Here is a 12,059-nt window from a genome sequence, read left to right as displayed (position 1 = left end):
CTAGCAGATCCCTTCCATGTGGAGAAAAGATTCCAGAACCTTCCTTCCAGGAGCCATACATCTGGTTGCAGCTTTTGGCTGTGAATTATGTCTTCCTCAGTGGCCCACTGTATAGGAGAAATGGTTTTTAATCATCAGATTTGTGTGCAGATGTATGACTGCCATTTGTTAATGATGAGATTTATTGCAATAAAATTTATACACGCCGGTGTCCTTTCCAATAAGGCAAAGTAGATAGTGCAACTCTAGCTGAGTGTATTTTGTGTGAGTTAAGAAAGGGATTTCTGCTGAACTGTACTTGGCTGGTGTCTGTGGTCAGCTCATGGAAAATCAGGCTTTCTTCTATTTTCAGCAAAGCCCTTAATGGTGAACCTGATCATCTGAAAGACCTAAGGACAGCTTGTGGAGAGGAGATAATCAGGAAGCCCAAAGACTAAGGAGTTTCAAGGTTCCTTCCAGTTAAATACATTTTCCAGGTTGAAATCTCCCCAGGAGAGACAAAGAACTGAGATATTCTAGTTAAAGAAGTCCTTCCAGTGACCTTGGCTAATCTGCTGGCAATGTGGCTCTGGGCAGGCTCCCAAGAATCCCCCTGAATTTGGCCAAGCATCGTTTGAAAGCCATCACTGGTTATGAAAGATCTTAGGGTAGGACCTGGCTCAGATTGTGCTCAGAAGATACTCAGTCAAAAGGAGCTCCCCATTTCTTGCCCTGACACTAAATTCTGTACTTAGAACTGTCACAGCATTTTGTGGTTTTTCTCTGAAATTCTCATTACCCTTTACTTGTGTCATATAATAAGTCAGGTATATGACTTAACACCTTATATCTGCTCACTAATCTGTAATGTACTTGAAGGAAGGATTCGTTAGATCCCCAAATATCCAGTAAGCGTCCACATTTCCGTGGTTAAGTCTGTGTGTATTTGTGTTTGCGTGTGTGTGTTTTATTTTGTTTGAATCAGGATGTAATCAAAGCCCGCCCATTCCGTTTGGTATTGTGGTCTATAGTTTCTCCTACTGTCTTTTTTGTTTTTCTTGCAATTTATATGTTGAAGAAAAATGGATCATCCACCCTTTATAATTTCTCACCTTGTAGTTTTTGCAGTTTGCATAGTTTAGCACAACACATTTTAACAGAATTTAATAAGGTTTTTCAACAGAGATACACATTTATTTCCCTAGAGGGTATCATCCAGACTCCCAGGCCTGTGGCATCACGTCCTTTCACTGGTTTTCTCTCCAGTGGGCTTCATACGTCTCTTTGCTTGAGGGTCCCTTACTCTAGCTACGCCAGCCCACTTGTTGTCTGGTGTAGCACCACCTCCTTCACAAAATTACAGGCAGTTATGGCACAGAGGACCTAGAGTCAATCTCATCTCCATGATTCCCACCCAATTGGAGTGTCCTTCCTATCACCGCCTCTCAGGCATATTTCGGAGAAGGCAATTGCACCCCACTCCAGTACTCTTGCCTGGAAAATCCCATGAATGGAGGAGCCTGGTAGGCTGCAGTCCACAGGGTCGCTAAGAGTCGGACACGACTGAGAGACTTCACTTTCACTTTTCACTTTCATGCATTGGAGAAGGAAATGGCAACCCACTCTAATGCTCTTGCCTGGAGAATCCCAGGGACGGGGGAGCCTGGTGGGCTGCCGTCTGTAGGGTCGCACAGAGTCAGACACGACTGAAGTGACTTACCAGCAGTAGCAGCAGGCATATTTACCATCTTCTTAAAGGTCAGACTCAGATCCCCCTGGAAACTTAGTATCATAGAGTGGGAAGAAAACGTAGACCCTGAAGCTAGAAATATTAGAGTCAGACTCTTGGATTGGCTGCTCCTCAAGATCCTCTGATCTTGTACAAGTTATTGAACCACTTTGACCTTCAGTGCTTTCATATGTTTGATGCGAATGTTGCAAGGATTGAATGAAGCAAAACAAAGCATGCGTCCCATTGTGTAGGCCAAAAGCATTTGAGTTACTGTTTACTTCTCTGTCACACATCCTGTCCTAGAAAAAGACCATAAAGAGAAGCTCAGTGTTGCATGGTTTGATCAAGTCCTCTTTGAGCTTTTTTAAATATAGGAAATCCTTAAATAAAAGGGATGTATGTACGGACACGACTGGGCGACTTCCCTTTCACTTTTCACTTTCATGCATTGGAGAAGGAAATGACAACCCACTCCAGTATTCTTGTCTGGAGAATCACAGGGATGGAGGAGCTTGGTGGGCTGCCGTCTCTGGGGTCGCACAGAGTCGGACATGACTGATGCGACTTAGCAGCAGCAGCAGCAGCATGTATGTATGCATGGTTACTACATGCTGAGTCATGTCTGACTCTTTGTGACCCTTTGGACTGTAGCTGGCCAGGCTCCTCTGTCCATGGGATTTTTCAGGCAAGAATACTGGAGTGGGTTGCCCTTTCCTCCTCCAGGGGATCTTTCTGACCCAGGGATGGAACCTGTGTCTCCTGTGACTCCTGAATTGCAGGTGGATTCTTTACCACTGAGCCATCGGGAAAAGTACCTCACATCTATTGATCAGGTCCTCTCCGTCAGGTAATGTACAAGAAGCTTATATCTAACAATTCACTTGACCTTGAAACAATCCTAGGAGGTATTATTATCATCATTCCCATTTTTACAGATGAGGAAACTAAGGTCCCGAAAAATTAAGTAACTTGCCCAAGGTTACACAGCTGGTAAGTGATAGCATCTGGATTTGAACCCAGGTAGTCAGGTTCCAGGGGCTTCTTAACTCTGGCTATGTAACCAAATCCTCTGGGAGCTATTACAGTATTGAAAGTCAGACCCATCCCACATCAATAGAATCAGAGTGTCTGGGGGTTGGATCCAGATGTGGCTCTTAGAGGATTCCAGGGTCAAGTAGGATTGGAAACAACTGACTAGCTATATGTTCTATGTCTGATGACATAATGTAACTGCAAGTGAGACCCACGTCTTTGATTATGGTTAATTATATCTGTGCACTCCTCTTGAGTGTCCTTGGGTGTTACCTTCCCCCTGTGGAGTTGGGTTGGGTGTCTAAGCCCCCTCAGACCTAACATCCCAGACATCTGTAAGTCAGGGAAACTCACAATCTCATCAAGTGACCTGGGAGCCAGAGGTGAGGATGGGGGGTGGCAACCAGGCTGGCCACTTTGTTGGTGGCAGCAGGTAGACTCTTCAGAAGCCTCGGTAGGGCTTGTCACAGCCCTACAGAATCTCACACAGGTGAGATTCATACCTGTGTCAGTCACGTTTATGCACTGTGCAGGCCAGTGGAGGTGAAAAATGTGTAGGGTTTGAAGCATCGGAGGAATGCATCATCAGCTGTCAGCTACCGAACACAGTCCCGATCAGGTTCATAGTGACCCTTAGATTTTTGTCAGTCACCGCAGTCCCGTGCCCATCTGGGAGATTGACAGCGCTGTCTGATCAGTTTGTCACAACGAATGACAGCTTCTCCAGATTTGCTTCTGCGTGGACAAGAGAAGCTGTCACTGAAACCTTGTCGACTCAATGAGCCAGCGGCGCCTCACCAGTCATGCGGTGTGAATAAAGAGGACAGGGCAATTAGGTGCTCTTCAGCATCAATATGAGAAGGTTGACAAATTAAAGCTTGTCAGTTTTCTTAAAGCCAGCCAACGATCGCACGATTTGGGATGCGGACATACAAAGGTGGAATCTGAAGCATCCGTTGCAGCTCTTGTTTTCCAGGCTCTCCTTTCAGTTCATCAAATGTGTCTTAGTCTAGCAGGACCACTGGGAGAAGCACCAGGGTTCCTGCAGCCTCACACAGCTCCCACCAGTTGTCAGCTGCAGCAGGTGGAAAGAGAAAAGATGTTGAATTTGGATGCCAGGGTTTGTCTTAACGAGGCCTCCTCCACCTTATTTCATTGCATGAAAATGAAATGGAATGAAAAGGAATATATCAGAGTCCGTTACACTGAATGGAATTAAGTTTTGTTTGTGAAACTTTTTTTTTTTTTTTTAGATAAGTAAATGTATAAATATTGGGTGTCCTGGGTCAGGAGATAAAGTGTATTTTTTACTGGGAGTAATGACCAAGAAAATTTGAAAACCACTGGCTTAAGGAATCCAGAGGTAAAGGAGAGAGTCCTACCTATTTTTGTTCAGATGGGCAGATAGACACACAGTCATGTGCCAGGCACTGTTCTAAGCACTTGAAGGTATTAAGTCATTTAATTTTCACAGCAAACCTATGAAGTAGATACCATATTACTAAACCCATAGGACAACTGAGTTTCAAGCTTCTTGAAATATTTCTTGAGGAAATAGAGGCACGGTAGATTAAGAACTGTGGGAGGGGGACTTCCCTGGTGATTCAGTTTTTAAGAATCCACCTTACAATGCAGGAGATGCTGGTTCGATCCCTGGTTGGGGAACTAAGATCCCACATGCTGCAGAGCAACTAAGCCCACGTGCTCCAAGCCTGTGTGCCACAACTGGAGAGTTCATGTGACGCAACAAAGATCCCACATGATGCAGGGAAGATCCCACGTGCCAACTAAGACCCGTCGCAGCAAAAAAAAAAAAAAAAAATTGTGGGAGGTAGCATCATAGCTCCCAAAGATGTCCGTGTCCTATTGTCCCAAACCTGGAGAAGTTACCTTCCATGACAAAACAGCTCCAGATGTGGTTACATTAGGGCTCTTAAAATGGGAGAGATAATTTTGGATTATGTAGGTGAGTGCAGTGTAAATCTGCGGTTCCTTAAGAGATGGAAGAGGGAGGCAGAAGGTCAGAGTCAGAGGGGGTTCTGAAGCTCCTGCAGCACTGACTTTGAAAACGGGGGAAGGGGCCATGAGCCAAGGAATGTAGCAATCTCCCTTTGGTCTCTGCTTCTCTCCATTTTTACCTTTTGCACTCCACCTCTCCTCCAAGCTCATAACCTTCTTTGAGTCCTGGCTTAAAGCCCACTTCTTCCAACAGGTCTTCTTTGATTAATTTCACTTCAGTAGTAGTATGAAGTAGATATGTCAGTTTGGATTTCCATTAGCCTGTGAGCATGTCTGCTTGACTATACTCTGAACAACATAGTGTATTCTTACTTTTAAAATCTTTGTGATACCTTTTAAAGTGAAGTTGATGCACATTTGCTGAAATAAATCAACATTCTTGTCTTCATTAACTTAAGCAAGTCCATGCGTCTATGTTTGAACATACATACAACCCCTCTGATGAAGATTTTGTGTGTATATGAGCTAAGAAACACTGAGCAATGATCAACTTTCTTTTTTCTCTTCTTCCTTGTCATGGCGAGATCAGTTAAATTTCAACAGGTAGTCTATCTAATACACAGGAACCAAAAGTTGTAAGACTAGAATGAAAAGGGACAATTTATTAAGATATGAAGACCCAAGTTTTTTGTGAATTGAAAATACATATACATTGTTTATTTTTGTTATGTATTCCGGGTAACTAAGACTTTGTAAAAATTGATTATCATCGGTTCCATCAATATGTGTTTTGTAAAAATTAATTATTATGTGGCTTCATAGTTATATGATTCCACCCTTGGGATATTTCATAAATTCCTGAGAATAGAGTCATGGCTGTCTAATTTGTGATTTGGGTGTCTATTTAGCAACCCTGTGTTTGCATTCAATTATGATAATTGCACCGGATCAAACCCTGATCCAGCAGCAAGGTTTCAGCTTTCCCTGTCCTGTTCTCTAAAATGATACAAGACCAGGAGTCAGAGGGATTGGGATCCTCTCTCAAAGACTTTAGAAAAATAACAAGACCTCTGTGGACCTCCATTTCTTCATCTGCAGAAATCAAGGTATTGTGTTCTATGGCCTCCAAGGTCCATTCCATTCCAAAATTCCATGTTTCCGTGATTCTGATCACAGTGCTGATCCAGTCATGCATACAAACTGCTGAATATTTAAATAATTGCTCACAGGTTGAACATTTCATCACTGTCAAGAGCCTGGAATTGCATGGAGGGGCAGCACTTTCTTCTCTAGTTGCATGCTGAACAACATTATACTTGAGATGACTTAATAAAGGAGATGGGTGTCCTCCTTTGCCAGAGCTTGTCCTTGTGCTGTGCATGCTTGTATGTAAGGGATGCTTACCTATCTTACCCAAATAAATCCAGACTCTACTTGCCCATGACCTGGTGTTAGTCATGTGGTCTACCTGGTCTGAACCAATCTGATTTATGCTCCGTCTCAATTGAGGCACAGCTGTGTCTCACTTGCAGATTATAAAGAAGCAACCACAGGGGTTATTTGTGAAGAACTGTGATCTACAACCAATCCCACATACCACCTATATACACACACTCACTCAAATATATATGTATATTTAACTTCATCTTTTTTTTTTTTTTTAAAGAGGCATGAGAAATGTAGACTTTGCTGTCAGATGCAGTTCAGCTACAATTTTAGTTCCTGCATATTCATTTGTGTGACTTTGGACAAGTCCTTTATCCTTGCTCTGCCTTGATGACTTTATGTGTACAATGGGGCTGATGAAAGATGATGCTTGTTAAGCTGTTGTAGGGACACCAGGAGGGAATGTGGGAGGCTTGGTGCTCACATCGAGTGGGCTTTTGGTACAAACTGGCTCTTACCGTGTCTGGATAAACTATGAAACGCTGTACCTCTCTCCCCTTTCTGAGCCGCTTCTGTCCATTTTCATTCAATTTTCTCCAGCTATAAAATTTCAGACTGAAGGCTGGTGGGTGGTTCTTCTCCCTGGACATCATTCAGCTCTGCTGATGGGCCGGCTGGTCAGGAGTTTGGGAGGTCCAGGCTCCAGCAAGGGATGTGTGTTGGTGGCCCATGGTGACTTCTAAGTTGGCTTTTCTGACCTTAGTGCTAGAATAGAATGATTTGTATTTGCAGGTCAATCCCAGAAAAACCTCTTGGAGGCTCTGTTGGACTGACTAGAGCTCCAGGGACCCTGCTTCTCTCTCTCCAGCTTGAATAGTCATGACTCCTTATTCATAGGCTGGAAGGGAACTTAAAGACAGGCTTCTACCTCAATATAAGACAAGTGTTTCTCACACATCAGAATGGCCTGGAGAGCTCGATATAACACAGATTGCCAGGCCCCAGCCCCAGAGTTTCTGATTCAGTTGTTCTTGGTGGGACTCAAGAATCTGCCTCTTTCACATGTTCCCAGGTATTACTGACATTCAGAAAACTAAGATCATGGCATCTGGTCCCATCACTTCATGTCAGATAGATGGGGGAAAAATGGAAACAGTGGCAGATTTTATTTTCTTGGGCTCCAAAATCACTGCAGATAGTAACTTCAGCCAGGAAATTAAAAAATGCTTGCTCCTTGAAAGAAAAGCTATGACCAACCTAGACAGTGTATTTTTTTTTTAGACAGTGTATTAAAAAGGAGAGATATCATTTTGTCGACAAAGTCTAGATAGTCAAAGCTATGTTTTTTCCAGGTTTTTTTTTTTTAATGGTTTTTCTCACATCAAGTATGGATGTGGGAGTTGGACCATAAAGAAAGCTGAGTGCGCAAGAATTGATGTTTTCGAACTGTGGTGCTGGAGAAGACTCTTGAGAGTCTCTTGGACTGCAAGGAGATCCAACCAGTCCATCCTAAAGGAAATCAGTCCTGAATATTCATCGGAAGGACTGATGCTGAAGCTGAAACTCCAATACTTTGGCCACCTGATGTGAAGAGCTGACTCATTGGAAAAGACCCTGATGCTGGGAAAGATTGAAGGCAGGAGAAGGGGGCGACAGAAGATGAGATGGTTGGATGGCATCACTGACTCATTGGACATGAGTTTGAGCAAACTCCAGGAGATAGTGAGGGACAGGAAAGCCTGGCGTGCTGCAGTCCATGGGGTCACAAAGAATCAGACACGACTGAGTGACTGAAGAACAACAAGGTGATACTGATGCTGCTGTTCTGGGGAGCACTGTCTAAGAAACTCTGATCAAGACCTTGACAATTTCACAGACACATCCCTACTTTTGCAAGTGTATCCTCCCTGTGGACCAGGGCCTTGCTCATATTGTTAGGGGAAGCACACTGATTGAAACCGCCCACCCTGGCCAGGCACCATAGTAACCATTTGCATGAGTTGTTTTATGGCAGGAGATCCTGATAAGGAATACAGAACTAATAGGCCACCACCAGCGGGAAGAGTTCGGGAAAGATCGGAAGAGTTCGGGAAAGATCGAGAGGAGACACTACCTGTCTGTCCACTTCCCAGAATCCCTCTTGCTAGCATCCATCTTGGCTGAGCGATGCGTGCGCCACCAGGAAAGACTGTGAATTAGAATGATTGGCCAAAGACCACCCGGAAACTAATCCCATCACCATAAAACCCAAGACTGTGAGCCACGAGGCAGAGCAGTTCTCCTGGGTTCCCTTACCTACTGCTCTCCACCCGGGTGCCCTTTCCCAATAAAATCTCTTGCTTTGTCAGCATGTGTCTCCTCGGACAATTCATTTCCGAGTGTTAGACAAGAGCCCAGTTTCGGGCCCTGGAAGGGGTCCCCCTTCCTGCAACAATATGAATTAGTGGCCTCCAAGTGGGAGGAATCTATACCCCGCAATCCATGTCTGCTGATGAGCTGCAGGCGAGAGGAAACAAGCCCTGACACTGCTGGCCTCTGTCCCCGTGTCATTGTTACGATGGGGGAGGTGACACGATCAATGGAAAGATGCCAACAGACAGAAGACATGGTGTTTCTTCAACGGCAAAGATGATGAGAACTTAGGGAGACGCTTACCTAAAACTGGACACAGCAGAGCGAGCTCCCAGATGGGGTCTTGAGCTTCCCAGCCCTGCAATCACTCCTCCCTGCCTCCCCGCCCACCCACAAAGACATGCTGCTGCTGATGCCATCTGTGTGGCCTGAAGATTTTATGAGACACAAGAAGCCTGCCTTTGCCAGACAGACTCAGAGAGGTTTCTGCTCCGTTTGGGCACAGCTTCTCCATGTGCACATTTTGGTGACTCTGGCCAAATGCCTGCCTGCTCAGCTGGTGCAAAAAAAAATGGGTACGAAGCAATGCCAGCACATCTCTGTGAGATGGGTGAATTGAAAGTCAGCTTCTCAGACAGGGCATGCCTCCATGGGTCCTCTCCCCGGGTCTGAAGTGGCTCTGGGCCCCTCCTGCCTCAATGTTCGTGTGGGTGGATGCTTTCCCCTGAAAAATCTGCTCTTAGATGATCAGACCTTCCATGGGGAAGAGCTAGAGGAAGGTGGGGAGGGGGCCGGATGTGGCCCCTCAGTTAATGCATCCTTCTGCGTAGATTATAAGTTAGGGCAGGAATTTTATTTTCTGTATGGGCAGAGGTAGAAACAGGATAAACAGAAGAGAAAGCGAGGGAGAGAGAGAAAGATCCCCATTGTTCTGAGTATCTTTGCCCAAACCAACTGCATCAAAAAGCCCCTGCCTCCGCATCCCTGGGAGGAATGTCACTTTGCAGCGGCAGCAGCCGTCTGGTCCCAGGAGGACTGACCGACCCCTGTCCTGCGGGCTTCCTTCCTTTGGAGGCAAGTTTGGGTTGTCGTTAGTCAGGCCGTGCAGGCACTGTTCATTTCACATAGTTCCTTTAACTCTTCCTTTAGTTCCTCCACCCAGAGACTGTGGCGTCTGTCTCCATCACCTGGACCAGCGCAAGAGCATCAGACATTGTGTTCCCATCTGAGCTCAAAAGGTTATTTAAGCCTCGCGCCTAGATTTTGGGAAGATGCTTAACGGCTTGGAAGGTAGTGAAGGGCAGTGTCAGAGTTGACCTTGGGTTATGCAGTGAGTTCTTAGATCCAATGATATTAGGGTAATTTTTTAAGAGAAAAAACTGCTACATTGAATTTCATTGAAATTAAAGGCTTTTGGTCTTTCAAAAATACTGTTAAAAGAATGAAATGTCACAGACTGGAGAAAATATATCTGATAATGAACTTGTGTCCAGAATAGACATTTGATCAAAGAAGAGGTGTGGATGGCAAATTAGCACATGAAGAGATGCTCAACATCATTTGTCATTAAGGAAATTAAAATTATAACCTCGGTGAGATGCCCTGCATGCCTATTCAAATAAAATATTAAAGTTTGACCACACCAGGTACTGATGAGAAACTGATTGTCATGCCTGGCTGGTGGGGATGTACGTGATGCGGACACTTTGGAAAATAGTTTAGTAGTTTCTTCAAAAGTTAGACATACACCCACTATTAAAAAATAATTAGCAACTGAGGGGGAGAAAAAAAACCACACACATTCATTGGGAGGGGGAAATTCCTGAAGAGAGGAGAGATTTAGCAGATAAATGGAAGTTTATTTTCTCCTGATTCTGGAGGTTGGAAATAAGAGACAGAGGTGTCCTTGGGGTTCGTTTCTTCTGAGGTCTCTCTCCTTGGCTTGTAGCTGGCTGTCTTCCTGTGTCCTCACCTGGTCTGGCCTCTACGTGGGTCTGTGTCCTAATCTCCTCTTCTTATAAAGACACCAGTCATATTGGTTTAGGATCCACTCCAGTGACCCCATTTTAACTTAATTATGCTAGTTTCTTTAAAGATCCTACTGCCAAATATAGTCTCATCTGAGGTACTATGGTCTTCCTTGGTTGCTCAGTTGGTAAAGAATCCGCCTGCAATGCAAGAGGCCCTGGTTCGATTCCTGGTTTGGGAAGATCCCCTGGAGCAGGGGTAGGCTACCCACTCCAGTATTCTTGGGCTTCCCTTGTGGCTCAGCTGGTGAAGAATCTGCTTGCAATGCAGGAGACCTGGGTTCGATCCCTGGGTTGGGAAGATCCCCTGGAGAAGGAAGTGGTTACCCACTCCAGTGTTCTGGCCTGGAGAATCCCATGGACTGTATGGGGTCACAAAGAGTTTCTTCTGAGGTCTCTCTCCTTGGCTTGTAGATGGCCGTCTTCTCCTTGTGAACTCACTGGTCTGGCCTGTATGTGTGTCTGTGTCCTAATCTTCTCTTCTTATAAAGACACCAGTCATGTTGGATTAGGATCCACTCCAGGGACCTCATTTTAACTTAATTACCACTTTAAAGTTTCTATTGCCAAATACAGTCTCATCTGAGGTACCAGGGGTTGAACTTCCACATATGAATTTGGGGGGTGGGGACACGATTCAGCCCATAACATGCTGTAGATGATAAAGCAACAGCATCTTGCATGGCAAGAAAACTAGCCTTAAAACCAAGCAGATAGAGAGCTCCTGCTCCTATCTCTGCTCCCTCTTAGTTGTGGAATATCTGCTGAGTCATTTATGTTACTCGTGGACCCTCCAGTTCCCTCATCTGAGAGCGGCAGGCACTGTCAAGTGCTTGCTAGGCAGCTGCCTTATGGGAAAATAGGACAGCAGAGCCCTGTAATTAACGAGCAGTGCCAACCCTGGGAACATCTACCATCAGACTTCTGCTTAGTGAGAAACACGCACCCGTGATGACTGGTGTCATTTGCTGGTGAATTCTGCGCCTTGCTTCCAGGAGCATCCTATTTATTCAGTGTGGCAATACGTGCATCTGCAGTGTTGCCATGAGGATAAAGGACAGAAAGGAAAAATGCTTGGCAAGTAATAGATGCCTGGTCAAAGGCAGTGTTTCCTATCATCACTGAGAAAGTCAGCCTTTGGACCTTTCGGGAAAGCACCCCCTGGTTTTCGAGAGCCCTGCTAATCCCTAAAACGCAACACTTCCATGCTGCTTCCAAATGTCCTTGTGACAGGCAGGATGGTTATTTTTCTTCCCTAACTAGTAGCAGGTGTTTGGCTGTGTCCATTAAAAGCCATTCCATGCTCCCCTGACAAACGAGTTTTTTATTTAGTGGTCGAGGATCAATAATGTGGTATCTCGTGTGTACTATTAAAATGGAAAATGTCTGCTGGGCTGACAATCGTATTATCGATATGTACTGAGCAATAAATTATGTGAAACAAAATGGAGCAACCGGCCTTACAAAAGCCTTTTCTGGGGCCTGGCTGGCTTTGTTACAGTCGCGGCTGTGGCTTCCCAGGGCTGCATTTGGAAAAGCGCTCGATGCTGCCTGGGCAGCTTTCCATCTGAAGTGCCTGCTGGCTGTCTCGT

Source organism: Cervus canadensis, chromosome 32 (genome assembly GCF_019320065.1).
Source record: "Cervus canadensis isolate Bull #8, Minnesota chromosome 32, ASM1932006v1, whole genome shotgun sequence".
Lineage (NCBI taxonomy): Eukaryota > Metazoa > Chordata > Mammalia > Artiodactyla > Cervidae > Cervus > Cervus canadensis.
Note: the sequence above shows the minus strand (reverse complement) of the source record.